We start from the raw sequence: 16,596 nt of genomic DNA, 5'->3' as shown, positions 1-16,596 counted from the left end.
AGATTTCAGAAGAGAAGAAGATGGCGTTCGGTTGGGTCTGGGTCAACAACAAGATATTATATTTTTAATGCATTATATTTTTAATGCATGTTTAAAAATAGGTTTGAGCGCAAATAAATGCATTTGCTAATTGATTCCATTATATTCTGCCTGGTCATACTCATACTCCATTTGTCTTTCAGTGCGTTTGTTTAGATGCAGCATGTGACAGAGGGCTAAGTTTGGAACATAAAAAAACATGTTTAGACGCAATACTATTTTCTGTGCTCAGCATGTGTTTAGAAAATGTAGAGAAACCAACCGTGTGTAAGAACCCTTAGGCATCATGAGTGATTCCTTACATACATAGCTAGTGCATGCCATAGAAAGGCTGTTTCCCAATTATTTGAATAGGTAGCCAAGTGAAAGGAGTTTTGATAACATAGTAGTGATTAAAACAAACCTGGTATCAGGCCTGGACTGGCAATCTGTGGGTTCTGGCAAATGCCAGAGGGGCTGCTGTATGGTTCCATAGAAAGTTACCATATAGGGGGCTGTTTGGGCCTCTGTGTACTTTGAATGGCAGGGCCTATTTTGACTCCCAGCCCAGGCCTGCCGGTATGGATTAGGCCTTAAGGTGGCCATAGACGTAGAGATCTGCGTGATGTCGCCAAACGAGCGGATCTCTGCCTGATATGCCCACATTGAAGTGGGAGATATCAGGCTGATCCGATCGTGGACCCAACAATAGGATCATAATGCAGATGAACTGGCGGTTGGATTGCGGGACCACATACACGCAGAGATGCGGCCGCGATCCAACGGGATTTTTTTAGCCCACCCAAACGAGAGCTGCCCGACTTTTGGCCAGATATCGATCGAGGACGCCCGTCGGATGGCCCCACACACGGGCCAATAAGCTGACGACTCAGTCTGTCAGCAGTCAGCAGCTTTTATTGTCCGTGTACGGGGGCCTTTAGAGATGCAGAACATGGTGGTTAGGAAAGCAAAACCATCATCAAATATAAAGCAATGAATTGATATGTGGACAGTTATGTACATTATCGGTAGGGATGCAACTATTTTGGATTTTGGCCGAATACTGAACCGAATCCTAATTGGCATATGCAAATTAGGGGTGAGAAGGGGAAAACATTTTTACTTCCTTGTCTTGTAACAAAAAGTCTCGAGATTTCCCTCCCCATCCCTAATTTGCATATGCAAATTAGGATTCTGATTTGGTTCAGCCTGGCAGAAGAATTCAGACGACTCTGAATCCTTCTGAAAAAGCCAGAATCCTGGCCGAATCCCGAACTGAGTCCTGGATTCGGTGCATCCCTAATTATTGGTGATCCTTTTTTGGCAGTTTCTAGCAAATTGGATGAACATACTGAATATTTACACTGATATTGTACACCACAGAAAAAGGAGTATTTTCTTGTTGTGTCAGTTCTAGCTGCAGTTCAGAAGCATGCTGCAATAGATGTAGCTCCTCTGGATTGCTCTATTTTCTACGCTTCTTGTCCAAGTGAGTTTTGTTTATCCTCTTCCCTGAAGGTTTAGCTCCAGGTTTAGCTTAATGACTCCTCATTCCTACTGACTCATTGGCAAACTGGTGCATTGTGGGGCATTCTAGAGGCCTTCAAGACAGCAGATCTGCCGTCTTACGATATGCAGATCTCATGGGAATTCTGCCTGGGAAATTTACTGTGTAGTTAAAAATAAGAACTAGTTGATAAACATAAATATTCTTCTTTGTATGTGGAAACATTGCAGGATAAAGTGTCTATGTTGCCACCTACTGGCCTGGAATCGAAGGAATGTTGCTTTCTCTAAATCTTTCTATTCTAATTAAGGAATGATTGGGGGTAATATTAAAATGTTCAGTAAAGAATTGTGTAAATGGTAATTAGTTTGCAAACTTTCTCTGCCAAGTCACATTATATAGGGCATGTCACACAAGGGGTCTGTCTGCTGCTTATTTTAAATTTATAAATATATATTTTATTTTAAAACTGATTTATTATGTGTGTGTGTGATATCAGGATAATGCAGTTCAAAGAATCAATGGACAGGAATAAAGAAACTTACAGACACAATATACAGTATTTACCAATAAAAATGTTATAGCATTCCAGATGCACTGCCAACTACAGTTTGGTTGCTATGCTACAATATTAGTAGTAATCGTTATATAGTCCTACAACCACATGGAAGTTTGTCCAGAGCAATCTTCTTGATCAGTTGCACTTTCATTGTATTTGTGTATTTTACTTAGCCTTACTTGATACACAACCTTCTGTGTTTATTTCTGTATTCGAGCATAGTTGCTCTGCAGGTAGAATGGCCAAACTTCCATGTGCTTGTAACGCCCCCCCCCCATTGCCATATTTATATATATAGGCACCCAGAGGGCCTAGGGTGGCAGCCTCAAAGGGGCGGTTCTCGGATGCCTACATAACAAATTAAATATTTTTTGATAAATAAATAATCTCCACAGCCAACTTCCTGGGGGGAGGGGGAGTGAGGGGGTTTGAGCACATTTTTGTCGCTCGTCATATGAAGTGACATTATAAGATGCGCTTGTGATTTCACACACAGACATCACACAATAATATTTGCCCAGCAGAGCTGCTTCTGCCTTGAGACAAGAATTTCACCGCAGATTGCATTTTATTATGTGCATATGAACACCCCTGATAATTTTTTTTTAACCAGAAATGTTGCTTTTTTAATATATCTTAGACTGATGACCCAGTCGTCTCCACTTGGCCCACTGTGATGCACATTATTCCATTGCCGGCTGCTGTGCTCTTTGCCTCCTTACCGGCAAGCATTTACGATTTCCTCCACATATCAAAGCAAGTGTTAAATAATGTAGTTATACCCATGTGCTCCCACAGGGACAGACAGCAACAGTGAATGGAAAAAAATAAGTGGGGGTAAGCAGGGGCTGATGCTGCTTTCTCGAGTGCAGTCTATTTGTGCTCTCCTACATTACATAACCACATTTTCTGGTAATACAAACTGGAAATTCTGCTTTTAATTTTTTTTTTTTTTGCAACCTCTAAATATGTGTGGCCTCAGGCTTCTCACCTTGTCTCAATGACAGAGCTCATGCGTAAATTTCTCCATTGCTTTCCTCTCTCTGAATGTGTGCACTGACAAGCATGGGATTACATACAGAACATCCCTGCACACTGCGATTGCATCAGCCCAGTGACCTCACCAACAGAATCTTTAGGTATATGACCATCTTAATTCAATCCCAGGACATCAAGGGCATTGATGACCCTAAACAATAAACATGCCTATTTTCATTTAACTCAAAAGTGCCAGCACAATGGAAAATGACACTCTTATGTTTGCTGGCACTTAAGGGGTTAATAATCCAATTTACTCTTAGCCCCTAGGTGAAAAATGTAAAAAATGTGGCAAAAGGGAAAGAAATATAGCCAGCCCCCTGGGAATGCGTAAAGCACTTCTGCTAGTACAACATTATAAAGTCAGCCCTGTATCGTCTGCTGCTTCCAGCCTAATCAAACCATGGCCATGCTTACTCAACTTACTACATACATTGTTCATTTTTAATTTGGCAAGTGAAATGTTGCAATAGTAATCATTTAGCTATTACATAGAAAGAAAAAAAAAAAAGTGGTTCCACTGGGGCTCGAACCCAGGACCTTCTGCGTGTAAAGCAGACGTGATAACCACTACACTATGGAACCAGCTGCATGTATAATTTGTTTTCTGTGGAGTGATGCTTGCTGTATTTGAAAGCCCTTCTCTCCCTAGCAGTGAATGCAGGAACGATGGGAGCGTGAGTCTGGCTCTATATTGTAATGCAGGGAGGGACGCTTCACTAAGTATCACATGACAGGAATAATATTACCATCGCTAAGTTTGCAGGCAGCATGGACAGGCTTCTCCTGTGCCTCACCACATACTTTTGTCAAACGCTCGTGAAACTTCAGGCTGCGACGAAACAAATCGCGCATGTGCTGTAAAGGGTTTCTAATGGGGGCGCACTTTCATGGAACCCAATGGCAGGTGTGTGCTGGCTGTGGAGTAATGACTGCCACCCTGAGTTTTGCATAATGGGAACCAGACTGTTTGTAAGATATACTAATGAAACATTCTTAAACAGCTTTAAAATGATTTTTAATTAAAAGCAGTGATTGGCTGATCTACTGGTTACTTTGCATCCCAGTCTGGGGCAAAAGTCTCAGTTTCTGCCCCGAGGGCAGCCTTGTGTCCTCTCCATCAGATACCAAGCGAAGCACTGCTGGGATTGGAAAACACACTCACTTTGACTACTATTCAAAGTAGCCCAAAGTCGCCTCACAGGGAAACTTTGGGCTACTTCAGGCTATGTATATTTCTCCAGCTGTGAGTCGCATGTTATCCAATGGAGAGAAAACAAGGGATTTTTTTGTCACCCCTTGATAATTACAATACACCCTGTGTGTCATTGCCCTTAGGCTAATGGCACCCATAGCGGATGAACCGCTTTCCACCACCTGTGTATGGATTCACTTCCATGTGCTCATTGACAGCTCCATTGACAGGCACAGTGATGGTCTGTGCGTAGCTAAACTGAGTTGATTTTGGTGCTTAGATCCCTTATTTTGTGTTTTTTGCTGAAACCCACGCAGTATAGTTGCACACAGGCCAAAACTGCGTCTTCACTACATGAAGGAGCTGATGGTGGTCCACACAGGCAAAAAAAAGCGGATCACCCACGTTGAGCTTTGAGAAGGGCCAGGGGCACTCGGCCAATGAGGCAGATTCAGTAACTCGCCTCAGGCGGCAGCACCCCACTAGGTACCAGGGGCTGCAAAAATGCCGCTCCTGGTACTTTAAGAGCCGAATTTCCAGTTTTCAAACCAGAAATTTGTCTCTTCTAGCGCAGAGGGCGCAATTATGCTCTCTATGCTAGCTTCCTGGCCCTCTCTGCCGCCCGTGTGGACCCTCCCAACCAAAAAGGTGAGCGCACCAGGGAGGAGGGGGGGGCGGCAGCAACTTCAAGCTGCCTCAGGCGGCGGAGGGGCCAGGATCGCCCCTGAGAAGGGCTTAGGAATCTGCCACTGCTGGTGCCCAGGTTTTATAGGAAGCCCAGTGGGACACTGATTCATTTTTATACTAAGTATATTTTTATGAAAAATGTTTTCATGCCAATGTTTAGGGGGTCATGAAATGATTTTGCTGCAAGGCTCATTAACCTCTAGTTATGCCACTTTGTCTCCTATGTGGTTTCATAACAAACTGGTGGTTTGTGTAATGGCTTGAAACATGACCCTGATTCCCTTATCTGTACAGTCCAGTTGCGTAACTATACAGGCAGCAATTGTTGAGGGCTGAGGAGATAAACGGGTTTCCCAGGTCCGGATTTACATAGCGGGCACCACTAGGCCCACTGACTTTCGTTGCCCCCACCCCCTCCCTTTTATTCACGCAAATTTTCATTATCGGGACCGGATCAATGAGGATTGACACACGCAAAATGTAAAAAAATATTTTATCTCCTGCACATCCCCAGTGTTTCTTAAGAAATGTGTGTGTGGTTTGGCAGCATGCATTCCGCCCCCTAAAATCCTGCCGTCCTAGGCCCTGCCTTGGTGGCCTTTCCACAAATCCAGGCCTGCTTATTCCCAAAGTTTAGGGGACCTTAAGGCTAGGGCCAGATGGGCCAAAATCAGCCTGCTGAAATTCAAAGGCCGATTTCAGCCCCTCACAATCTCCACTTGCGTCCTAAAGCCTTGCATTGGCTTTAGTGCAAACACATTAGGCCAGGGTTGTCCAAAAGGTAGATTGGGATCTACCAGTAGATCTTTAGCTGGGGATCAGTAGATCTCAAGACACTGTCAACAAACAGCTTGTCTTTATCCGATTTTTTTCCCCCCAAGGCAAATTTTCAGGAAAATGTAATAATAAATAAGCGTAAAAAAAAACCTGAGCATATTTGAACGGAGTTTGTAGCAGAAAACATTGTGATAAATTTATAAATAACCCCCTATAAGTAGACCTCGCATTAGTAAAGTATTGGCCTCTAAGCTGGCATTAATATCCTCTCCTGCCTGCACCCAAACAATTGTGTTGGCCTGGGTGCAGGCATACATGGCTGATTTCTTGTGTTTTTTTGCCAAAGTCAGCCACGTGTGACCGCTCCCGGGTTTCACAATTTTACACCTGGTACAGGCAGGAGAAGATACTAATGCCAGAGTAGGGGCCAATTCTTGCACTCCGTATTCCAGCAAGCCCATTTTCAGCCCCGTCTGGCATTAGCATAAAGCTGGTCACACATGGGCAAAGTTTGACACTGCTCTGTGAACAATCTTACCGTCTAAACAATCCTTTGAACAAACGATTTACCCATCCATGGTAAATAATTTGTTAGGAAAATGTCATATTATCTTTGTCATGTAAGCTACAAGATCTAACATATATTAACCAATGGCTGTCTGTCCCTTTGTTTGCTATCGTAAAAGCCATGGCCACTAACCAATTTCATTTATATCAAAATTTTTAAACCTGGCCGATTGATTGTTGGGACGATTTTGTCAGAACGATAAAATCACTTGTGCCCCAGCGATAAGTAGAAGATTTTATTGGATCGTGCTAAAAACGTAGTTTCACAAGGCAGAATCTAGGCGTGTATGGCCACCTTTTTGTGCCAAGGAACAAAGATTTGTTCTCTGAATGGGAATGCTTGCAGTAGGAGATTTAGAGGGCACAACCGACTCTAATCAGCTTTGGATCACAGTTGTAACTAAATCAAAGCCATGCTGAGAGGAGCATTTTGTTCCGCAGTGATTAGTAGCTTTGCGGGTAGGGGACAAAACACTGAGAATTACACCTCATCAAGTGAGTGCACCCATGCTTGCAGGTTATGGCCATACAAGTGAACAGAGCATGATTGTTATTAGATTGTATGCTCTAATGAGCAGAGAGCTATGTGTACCTTCTATAGTAAGTATTTGTCTGTACTCTATATATTTGTTCAGTGGTGTAACAAGATGTTAATGGGCCCCACAGCAAATAAATTTTAGGGCCCCCAACAGAGGTTGTCCTAATTTACCAATATATATAATTAGATAGTCCATCAAGTTCAACCCCTCCAAATGAAAACCCAGCATCCATTCACACACCCCTCCATACATTTTACACATAAATTATATATACCCATACCTATAGTAACTATAGATTTTAGTATCACAATAGCCTTTGATATTATGTCTGTCCAAGAAATTATCCGAACCACTCTTAAAGGCATTAACAGAATCAGCCATCACAACAACATCCGGCAGTGCATTCCACAACCTCACTGACCTCACTGTGAAGAACCACCTACGTTGCTTCAAATGAAAGTTCTTTTCTTCTAGTCTGAAGGGGAGGCCTCTGGTACGGTGATCCTCTTTATGGGTAAAAAGGTCCCCTGCTATTTGTCTATAATGTCCTCTAATGTACTTGTAAAGTGTAATCATGTCCCCTCGCAAGTGCCTTTTTTCCAGAGAAAACAACCCCAACCTTGACAGTCTACCCTCATAATTTACGTCTTCCATCCCTCTAACCAGTTTAGTTGCACCCTCCCCAGCTCATTTATATCCATTTTAAGGACTGGAGTCCAAAACTGCATTGCATATTTCAGGTGAGGCCTTACCAGGGACCTATAAAGAGGCATAATTATGTTTTCATCCCTTGAGTTAATGCCCTTTTTTATGCAAGACTGAACTATTTGCTTTAGTAGCATAGTATATTAACTATTTGCTTTTATTTGTATATAACTTTCTATTTTACAGCGCTGCAGAATATGTTGATGGTTTATAAACATACTACTAATCAACCGGGTAACAAACTGCCATTGCTCTTTAGGGAAATTGCTGTTTATTATTTCCTAGAAGCTATAGTCAAAATAACCACTGGATATTCATTCTATGATTTCTTTATTTATGTTTGATTTCCCATAGGGAAGAAGCACACCAGAAACTTCGGCAATGCCTTTAAATCATTACTCAGCAGAAAATACCATTTTGTGCTGAATAAATTATTTAAAGGCATTGCTGAAGTTTCTGGTGTGCTTCTTCCCTATAGGAAATGAAGTATGATGACTGGCTTGGAAGTACAGTAGCATGAGGAGTTGAATGCACCGGAAAAAGAAAAAAAAAAGTGATTTGCCGTAAGAAATTGCGTAATCTTTATTTTTATTTCATTCTTCTACTAAAGCAGAAAGCACTTTGATTTTCCTAGAACCCAGCATTTAAAAAGCCCTACTCTTCATAATATTATTTCTGTGAAAAGAAATGATATCCTGGGTCTACCAGATATTTATTCAAATTCACTTAGTGGCTGAAGTGCGTAAAGATGATCATTATAATATATAGCTGAGGGACATTGTTTCATATATAAATTTACAGTTGTATTTTTATAATAAATAAAGTTCTCAGTGCATTTGCTTATTATATAATTTGGCTTGAAGAAGCTGTGATTATTTTCTTTTTAGATTTGAAGCATTTTTGCTGATCACATGTATAGCAGATACTTTGTCACTCCTTTTTAGCAGATTTCCCCATTGAATCCCAAGGCAATGATGTTGCTTGGAGATTCAATTGAGAGGAAGCAGGCAATTTGATTTGTAATTGAATCTCGTATGTCTTTCCAACAGCTACAGCCTGAGCTGCCTTATTAAAATGAGAGGCAGAAAACTGCATTTAAATAAATAGGGTGAGTTCATTGTAGGAAAAAAAGTAACACAGGTTCATTATTAAGGTGAGCTTTTCTCTTGTCTATTTTGCAGTGGGAAAATAAATGTGCAGGCAGCAGGGGGCAAAGTGCAAAAAAAAATAAAAAAGACAGTGGTAAACCTGTCAGGATTGTGAAGGGGATTAAGTGTAGTAGTGATCAATAAGCCCACACAGACACCAAGCTAACCTAATATGAGGAATCCTGTATAGTGGAGATCAGATCAAGGTTGAGGCTGGCATTATCTTAGGTGACAGCAGAGCTACCCTTCTCACTACAATTAATCACCAAAAGCATTATAGAACTCTGACGCAGCACAACCTGGCTAACTGTAAAGAGTTATTGAAAAAAATCTGCATGCTATAAATATAAACAATGCAGAAACTTGAATACCATCCAGTATAGATAGTAAGCCTATGTGAATCTTTAGGTGGTATTTGAAGAAGGTTCATTTGCTAGAGAAACATTCGATGTTGAGCATGGCAAGAATAAGGGTTAACTTACCAAATATGATGGGGGGTCCAGTTGCTCAAGTCCCAAACCTTTAGCTTTGGGAGGAAAACACTATGCAAATATGTAAAGATAGGCTGGCACAAACTGGACCAAAACCATCTCAAGTAGAATTACGCGTTTTGTGCCTTGAAGAAGGTGCTTCAATATATTTCACTTCAAACAAATCTAGAGATATCCTGCATCCACACATGAAGAAACTGCACATTGAGATCGTTTTGCCAGCCAAAAGGTAAGGTACAGGTATGGGACCTATTATCCAGAAAGCTCTGGACATGGGGTTTTCTGGAATTAGGGATCTTTCCTTAATTTAGATCTCTCTACCTTAAATTTACTAGAAAATGATTTAAACATTAAATAAACCCAATAGGCTTGTTTTGCCTTCAATAAGGATTAATTATTTCTAGTTGGGATCAAGTACAATGTACTGTTTATTATTACAGAGAAAAATCACTTTTAAAAATTTGATTATTATTTGATTAAAATGGAGTCTAAAGGCGAGAGCCATCCTGTAATTCGGAACTTTTTGGATAACGGGTTTCCGGATAACGGATCCCATTCTTGTACAACCAAACTTGGAAAAAATCAAATACAGCTTTATTCATCTGTTTAAAAAGCACAAATGGTTGAATCGGGCAGGGGAGAGCAGGGCTTAATGCATTTCGTGACTCATCCGTCACTACTTCAGTGATGTCCTGCACTAGTTCTTGCTGTGTAAGCATAAGGCTAATGCTATGCAGGGCAACATTAGTCATCCAATGTGATTTTTCAGCACTTGCTTCAGTTGAGTGTAAACCTGTTCTTAGCACGTGATTGGGCTTGGCATGGCGTGAGGTTGTCAGGGGGCATGTTGGCAAAGCTCAGTGGCTGATAATTTGGAAATGAGACCTATAGTAATTCCATAGATACTTTGCAGCATTGTATGTCTTTCATATACAGCGACAATGTGTCAAATAAAGCTGACACAAAAATAGCTATTATTTTCGCAGATAGCGTAGTGCTCATGGATTAATGGGTTAATCCCTAGATTGTAAACCATCACATTCAGGGTCCTCAGAATTTATGCTTGTCACATTACATTGTATGGAATAGTTTTATTTCTGTTTTGTCTCATTGTATGTATCCTTCCGCAGTGGACTGTACAGCAGTGTGCACTATAAAGTTAACACCTTTACATTAAAAGTTAAAAAAAGGCTAACTAGGCTATTACCTTTTGTCTGGTAACATGTTCTAAATAATACACACTCTGCCTCCCTGCATTCTTGCTGTTTTAGGCCTTGGACGGACTGACCAGTTTCCCCCAGTTTTGTATACCTCTGTAGACCCTTCTCTCTTTGATACAGGTCCTTTTGTGGATCTTGTGTTAGTCCAGCACATGTGAAACATTGCTCCTTGCATCCACTGTTGCAGAAAACATGTCACAAAATGAACGAACATTATTCAGTAATTGTATTTGACCTTTACTGTGCAATGTATCAATTATTAAGAATTCTGGGGGGGGGGGGGATTTACAGATCATTCTAGTTTGGCCCAGGTTGGCAGACCACCGAATAATTCCTGGTGGGCCCGAATCTAATAGAAATTGCATTCCTTTCTTATTTTAATTTTTTACCATATACTGCTGTTAATATTTGTGTGGGCCCATGACATCAGATTCTCTGGTGGGACCTAGGAGGACCTGTGTGGCTCTGAGTTCATGTTAGCTCAGCATTCTGCAACAAGATTTATTCACATCATATCATTTATCCAAGGCTCAGGATTTTTGAGTGTAACCTCTCTTAGAAAAGATGATGATGAGGTTTGAAAATTGCTGTGAAATGTAAAAGAACCGATCAGATGTGGGTGTCTTTACTGTTAGTAGGAAGAGGGTATTATTTGTTCATGATCCAACTACTCTGTATTCAGGATTCCAAAACTAGGTTAAATCATTAGCATTCCACTGGTTAGCAATAATAATTAGCGGGAGGCTTAACAGTTTTACCTCTTTGCTGCACTGAATTGCTGCATATTATACCATCCGTGTGTAGCAAAGAGGTACAGCAAATGAGGTGGAAGCAGCAGAGGAGGAGGTGTTGGAGATCCTTTTTTTCACAGATAAAGACAGTGGGTTGACATGAGGTTACACTCTGTGATGTCACGACTGTAGGAGGATCACAGCAGTATGACTGTTACTGCTAAAAAGCCATGAAACACAAATGCAGGGTCATGGATGGTCCCTGACAATTGATTCAGCATCCATTCACAGAGGGAAACATTCAAGAATGAGCTGGAGCAGAATGGCTCTTTATATCTTTCAGCTGTATTATTGATAACAAACCCACTGCCTGCCACTGATTCATAGTGGTCTGCAGAACAAACTATAGGAGGGAAAATATACTTGGCACTAACAAGGTGGAAAACAAAACATTTAATTCAAGCTCAGAAAAATACAGCGTAGGTTGTAATTGTGAGCATTTGAATGGCATCTTGTTTTAAACAAGGTTGTTACTACTATGTTTTTCTACAGCACACTAATGATTTTCAGCAGCAATAAGCAACCTGTGGCACTGCAGATGTTGATATATCCAGAAGCTCACTGACAGCAAAACTCTATTAGAGGGTTGTTGCTCAACATGTGTTGGTCTGCAGGGCACTGGTGCCTGCTGTATAGCTGAAAGTTGGCATAATTTATTCCAGCAACTTAACAGTGTGTTTCCATACAACTGGGGCACTTGATCACTTTACAGCTATGAGTTGTCTGCTCCTTGTAAAAACTTTGCATTGATAGTCTAACAATATTTTTAAAAAATGTTAATACTAATGCCACTTTAATATTTCTGAAAATGTTGCACTCTATAATTGTTATAATATATCACGGTTGTTTAAGTCTGCACATAGAATGGTGCTTTGCATTAACTCCCAGTTTTACACCATACTATGCAATAAATTCCAGTATTTTCATTCTGTGCTCATTAGCTCCTACACAAATATGAGTGTGTGGGGGGGGGTACAATAATAAAGCATATTGCTTTTCCCAGAAATCACACTAAGGAGCGTATTTATTATGCTGTGTAAAATGAAATTCCCATTAAGAAAAACAGTGTAAAAAAGTGTGTAAAATAAACAATGAATTTATCAAGGTGTGTTTTATTTTAAAAAGGGATATGTGGAACACTAGTAAAGTAGTAGAGTCACTTAGTAAAGTATTCACGGGCAAGGCAAGCACTTCACCACTTCTTGCTTGTAATTATTCCTTTATTTAAGCCAGTTTTACCACTCAAAGTACAGAATAACGTTTTGGGGGTTTACACCTTCCTTCGTCAGGTTACACAAGTGAGCCAAATTAGTCCTTAAATTCACTCCAAACACACCACCCCTATGAAATCATTTGTGTAGGTTTGTTCAATCCAATTATTGTCCGTTTCAAAGTCCATATATAATTGTATGGGCATTTCATAGAGTTATAATTCAATCATATAAAGCTCACATTTATATCAGTGAAAACTGTAAGAAAGCTATACATTTCCAACAGTGCAAATTATTATTACTCGTACATGGAATGGTAAGCAGTACTGAATACCAAAATAAATACTCAACACCAAATTAAATGGAGGAAAAGGCCGGAGCCTGATTTATTAATCTAACAACAATTCCTTGTTTTAGTCTAAACCCATGAACATTTATGTATCCACCGGCCAGCCTGGGTGCCTAGGTCTCCATAACAAATTATTTAAAGCTTCCGACCTGTCACCTGCCAGAAGCAGTTTACAAAATCATACATAAATCTCTTTCTCAACAGGCTTCTTTAGGCTTCTTTTTTTAATTATAAATTTATGGAAGTGGGGGCAGGTTGATACCTCTTAGCTGCTGCTGCCATAATGGTCGCCATCCTCCACGTTCTTCAGGGACCTCTCAGGGAGTATACCTCCCTAGGGACCTGCTTATATAGGGGCTCCTTGTTGCCACCTGACCTATTTTTACCCCTTTTGTCCAATCATATCGTCCCTGTTTCAATTCTCCCACATGCTAGTTATCACCCCAGGCACCTGTGCTGCCCTAAGCCAATAACAACTAAGGCACCTGTGCATAGGGTTGCCACATGGCCCGGCCTGGCCGGTAGAAGTGATGGTTGATCCCAATGTTATTAATAGGGAAAAAATATAAATATATAGGAAGGCCGGTATTTTTTTCCAGAAAAGGGGGCAACCCTAACTGTGCATTAACTCCTTGACTGGCACCCTGCCATGTATGGTTATGAGCCTATTGAGATTGTCTTGTTTGTCCCATATCTTATTGCACATATAGTGATTAATATCTGGTTTACCATATTAAAAAATGTATCTATAGATGCATTATTCATAGTAGGCATATAAGAACTTTTGATTTTAATTTTATTGGCCAAGACATCTTTTTTGCTTGAGGGTTGCCATATTGCTGTTGATTTGTCCGTGAATAACATTTTCAGTTTTATTGATTTTGAACATTTCTACCTGTACCTTAAAAGGGTCGGGTCTGTACACAGGTACAAACCCCATACCCTTATTAAAGGAACAGTAACACCAAAAAATGTAAGTGTTTTAAAGTAATGAAAATATTATGTAGTGTTGCCCTGCACTGGTAAAACTGATCTATTTGCTTTGTTGGCTTGAAGGAGTTGCAGTGTCCACGCTTGATTACTCTGTGGATGATCTGGTGGATTGTGTTGAGGATCTTTCCGGATCACATGATGCTCCTCTCTCCCTGTATCAGTCACGTGGTCTCTGCTGCGTGATCTGGTAATGGCGGATCCGGAATTTGTTTCTGCCCTCTAAGGCCCAGCTGTACACCTTTTCCTGCAGGTAATCAAACTTGCACACTTGTCTAAAGGACACCACAGACTTAGAACATTAGAACACAGATATATCAAATGAAAATGTAATATTGTGCACTATACATGTCAAAGATCTCTACACTTCAATACCGCATGCAGAGGAGGTGGAAAGTGTGAGGGAATAGTTAACAACACAAACATTGGCTTCACATGAAATTATGTTTACTGTATATGTGACTGTTTGGATTTTGTTCTTAAAAAAAACTTACTTCAGGTTTGATGAGATGGTACAGGGGACCAGTATGTGGCATACATGGCACAGACAGACCTATGCCAACATTTTCATGCACACACTTTAAACGACACACATACTGGCATACCCTTTATTTGCACAATAAATTGTGGAAAAGGTACGTGGACGATATGTTCATGGTTTGGAGCGGTACTGAGGAAGAACTAAAATAATTCCTCACTTTTTGCATGAAACAATAAAATTCACAATGAACCATAATAAAAAAAGTTAACTATTTCAATGCAGAAGCGACCCTTACTGGAAAATCATTTGTAACTAACCTTTACACAAAAAAAACAGATAAAAATAATATGCTGTATAAAACAAGTTTTCATGCACCTGGGGTCACTAAAGGTCTGACATCCGAATAGATAAATTCAGAGAAAGGGGGTACCATAAGGAGGAACTCTTTAAGTAAAAGTGAAATTAGAGAAAAAGATAGGAATAACATATGCCAACCAAAACCAAAAAATGTGGGGGAAGAGAAAATAAAATGTGTCACTATTAGACATAATTCACACTGTCTAAATAAAATAATAAGGAGATACTGCCCAATACTGCAAAAAAAGATAAAGTGTATAGCAAATTGTTTAAAAGTCTTCCCCGTTTTCGTTATAAAAAAGGAAAAAGCGTAGGGGAAGTAGTAATGTGAGCAGATGTACAGAAAAGTATAAAAAAAAAAGAGATCAGCCAGAGGAAGGGGTCATGTCCCAAAATTATTGTTACAAAGAGAAAGTTACTGGATATGGAGGTTGGAAACAGTATATCCAAAAGGTCTAAATGAACATTGGAATTTGATTTGCTTTCTGTGATATGCAATATGTAACAAGGTATTTGATAATTAAACACTTATCTAATTCTTTTAATTTTATTCACAGATAACTGGCTGGGAATTAGATACCTGTACAAGTAATGATAATTTGCCCAGTTGGTAATGTATAGCTTTCTTACAATTTTCACTGATATAAATGTGAGCTTTACACGATTGAACTATATAATGCCCATACAATTATATGTGGACTTTAAAATGGACAATAATTGGATTGAATGATGTCATGGGGCGGGGTTTTGGAGTGAATTTAAGGACTAATTTGGCTCACTTGTGTAACCTGACGAAGGGAGATGTAGACCCCCAAAATGTTGTTCTGTACTTGGAGTGGTAAAACTGGCTTAAATAAAGGAATAATTACACAGCAAGAAGTGGTGAAGTGCTTGCCTTTCCTGTGAATACTTTACTAAGTGTTTTGTTTTAGGCCATGCAAACGCCAGATTTGGTACTTTTATTTTACACTGCTTTAGACCTTTGTAAGTAAGTTTCCATGGAAGTTGCTAAAAGAAAAAATGCATAAAAAACGACGCCATTTTTACACCGTTTTTTGTGTGATGAATTATTCTGCCTTTTTGCACCACTTAACTATCTAAGGGAGACCGGTATAAAATGAATGATCCCAGAAGAATAGCAGGTAATAGGAATGTTTAATGCTACAGTAGTACATACAGACTTCAGTGGCACCGCAAATAAGATGCTAATACGTTTCAAATTCATGTTGTTAAGAAGGGTGTGAAAGAGTGTGAAAACAATCAGAGTTCAGTAAATTCCATTGTTTATAGTAGGATCTATGGCACCAAAGTCTCCATAGCTACACACACATCCTTCTCGCCTCCCTATTGTACATTGTCTCCTTGTCGCCTGTGTTTCCATCTCCCTTGACTGCCTCCTCTGTTTCTTTTCCATTACAGGCAGAAGAAGCAAGTGACTCATACAGGAAGCGGCCTGAATTTTCAGGAGCCTGCTTGGAACCAGGGACACGCAGCAGATGGTGAATTGTGTTACTTGCATAGAGTGCGATGCAGACAGATGAGGCTCATTCATAACTGAGTCCCTCAGGATTGAAAACTGTCAAAAGCAGGGTCCACGATAACAATAAGTTCTAACTTATTTCACTTTTGCCCCAGATATACATGAGAAAAATGCATGTTAATATCAAACATGTGACATTAAGGGGCAAATTTAACAAAGGTCCAGATGAATTTTAGAATTCAAAAAATTTGAATTTCGAGCTATTTTGTGTGTACTTTAACCAGGGTAGTCCAAATTCGATTCTAATTTGAAAAAAATTTGAATATTGAAATTTATCATTTACTGTCTCTTTAAAAATTCGACTTCGACCATTCACCATCTATAACCTGCCGAATTGTTGTTTTAGCCTATGGGGGACCTCCTAGAACCTATTTGGAGTCAATTGGTGGACTTTTCAAAATAAGAGTTTTTTTGGGAAACACTTTG

The 16,596-nt window shown here is 39.9% G+C and overlaps 1 long non-coding RNA gene and 1 other non-coding gene across 2 annotated transcripts; one reads left to right on the top strand and one right to left on the bottom strand.

Moving 5' to 3' along the window:
- Positions 1 to 3,634: 3,634 nt before the first annotated feature.
- Positions 3,635 to 3,707, bottom strand: trnav-uac. Its single transcript has one exon. It is a non-coding gene; the product is annotated as a tRNA-Val (tRNA).
- Positions 3,708 to 13,960: 10,253 nt separating this feature from the next.
- On the top strand, positions 13,961 to 16,195 carry LOC121397609. The gene is made up of 3 exons (XR_005963798.1): positions 13,961 to 14,045; positions 15,188 to 15,240; positions 16,050 to 16,195. It is a non-coding gene; the product is annotated as an uncharacterized LOC121397609 (long non-coding RNA).
- Positions 16,196 to 16,596: the final 401 nt, after the last annotated feature.

Source organism: Xenopus laevis, chromosome 8S (assembly GCF_017654675.1).
Source record: "Xenopus laevis strain J_2021 chromosome 8S, Xenopus_laevis_v10.1, whole genome shotgun sequence".
Taxonomy (NCBI): Eukaryota; Metazoa; Chordata; class Amphibia; order Anura; family Pipidae; genus Xenopus; species Xenopus laevis.
The sequence above is the reverse complement of the archived record's forward strand: the minus strand, read 5'-3'. Positions and strand labels throughout refer to the sequence as shown.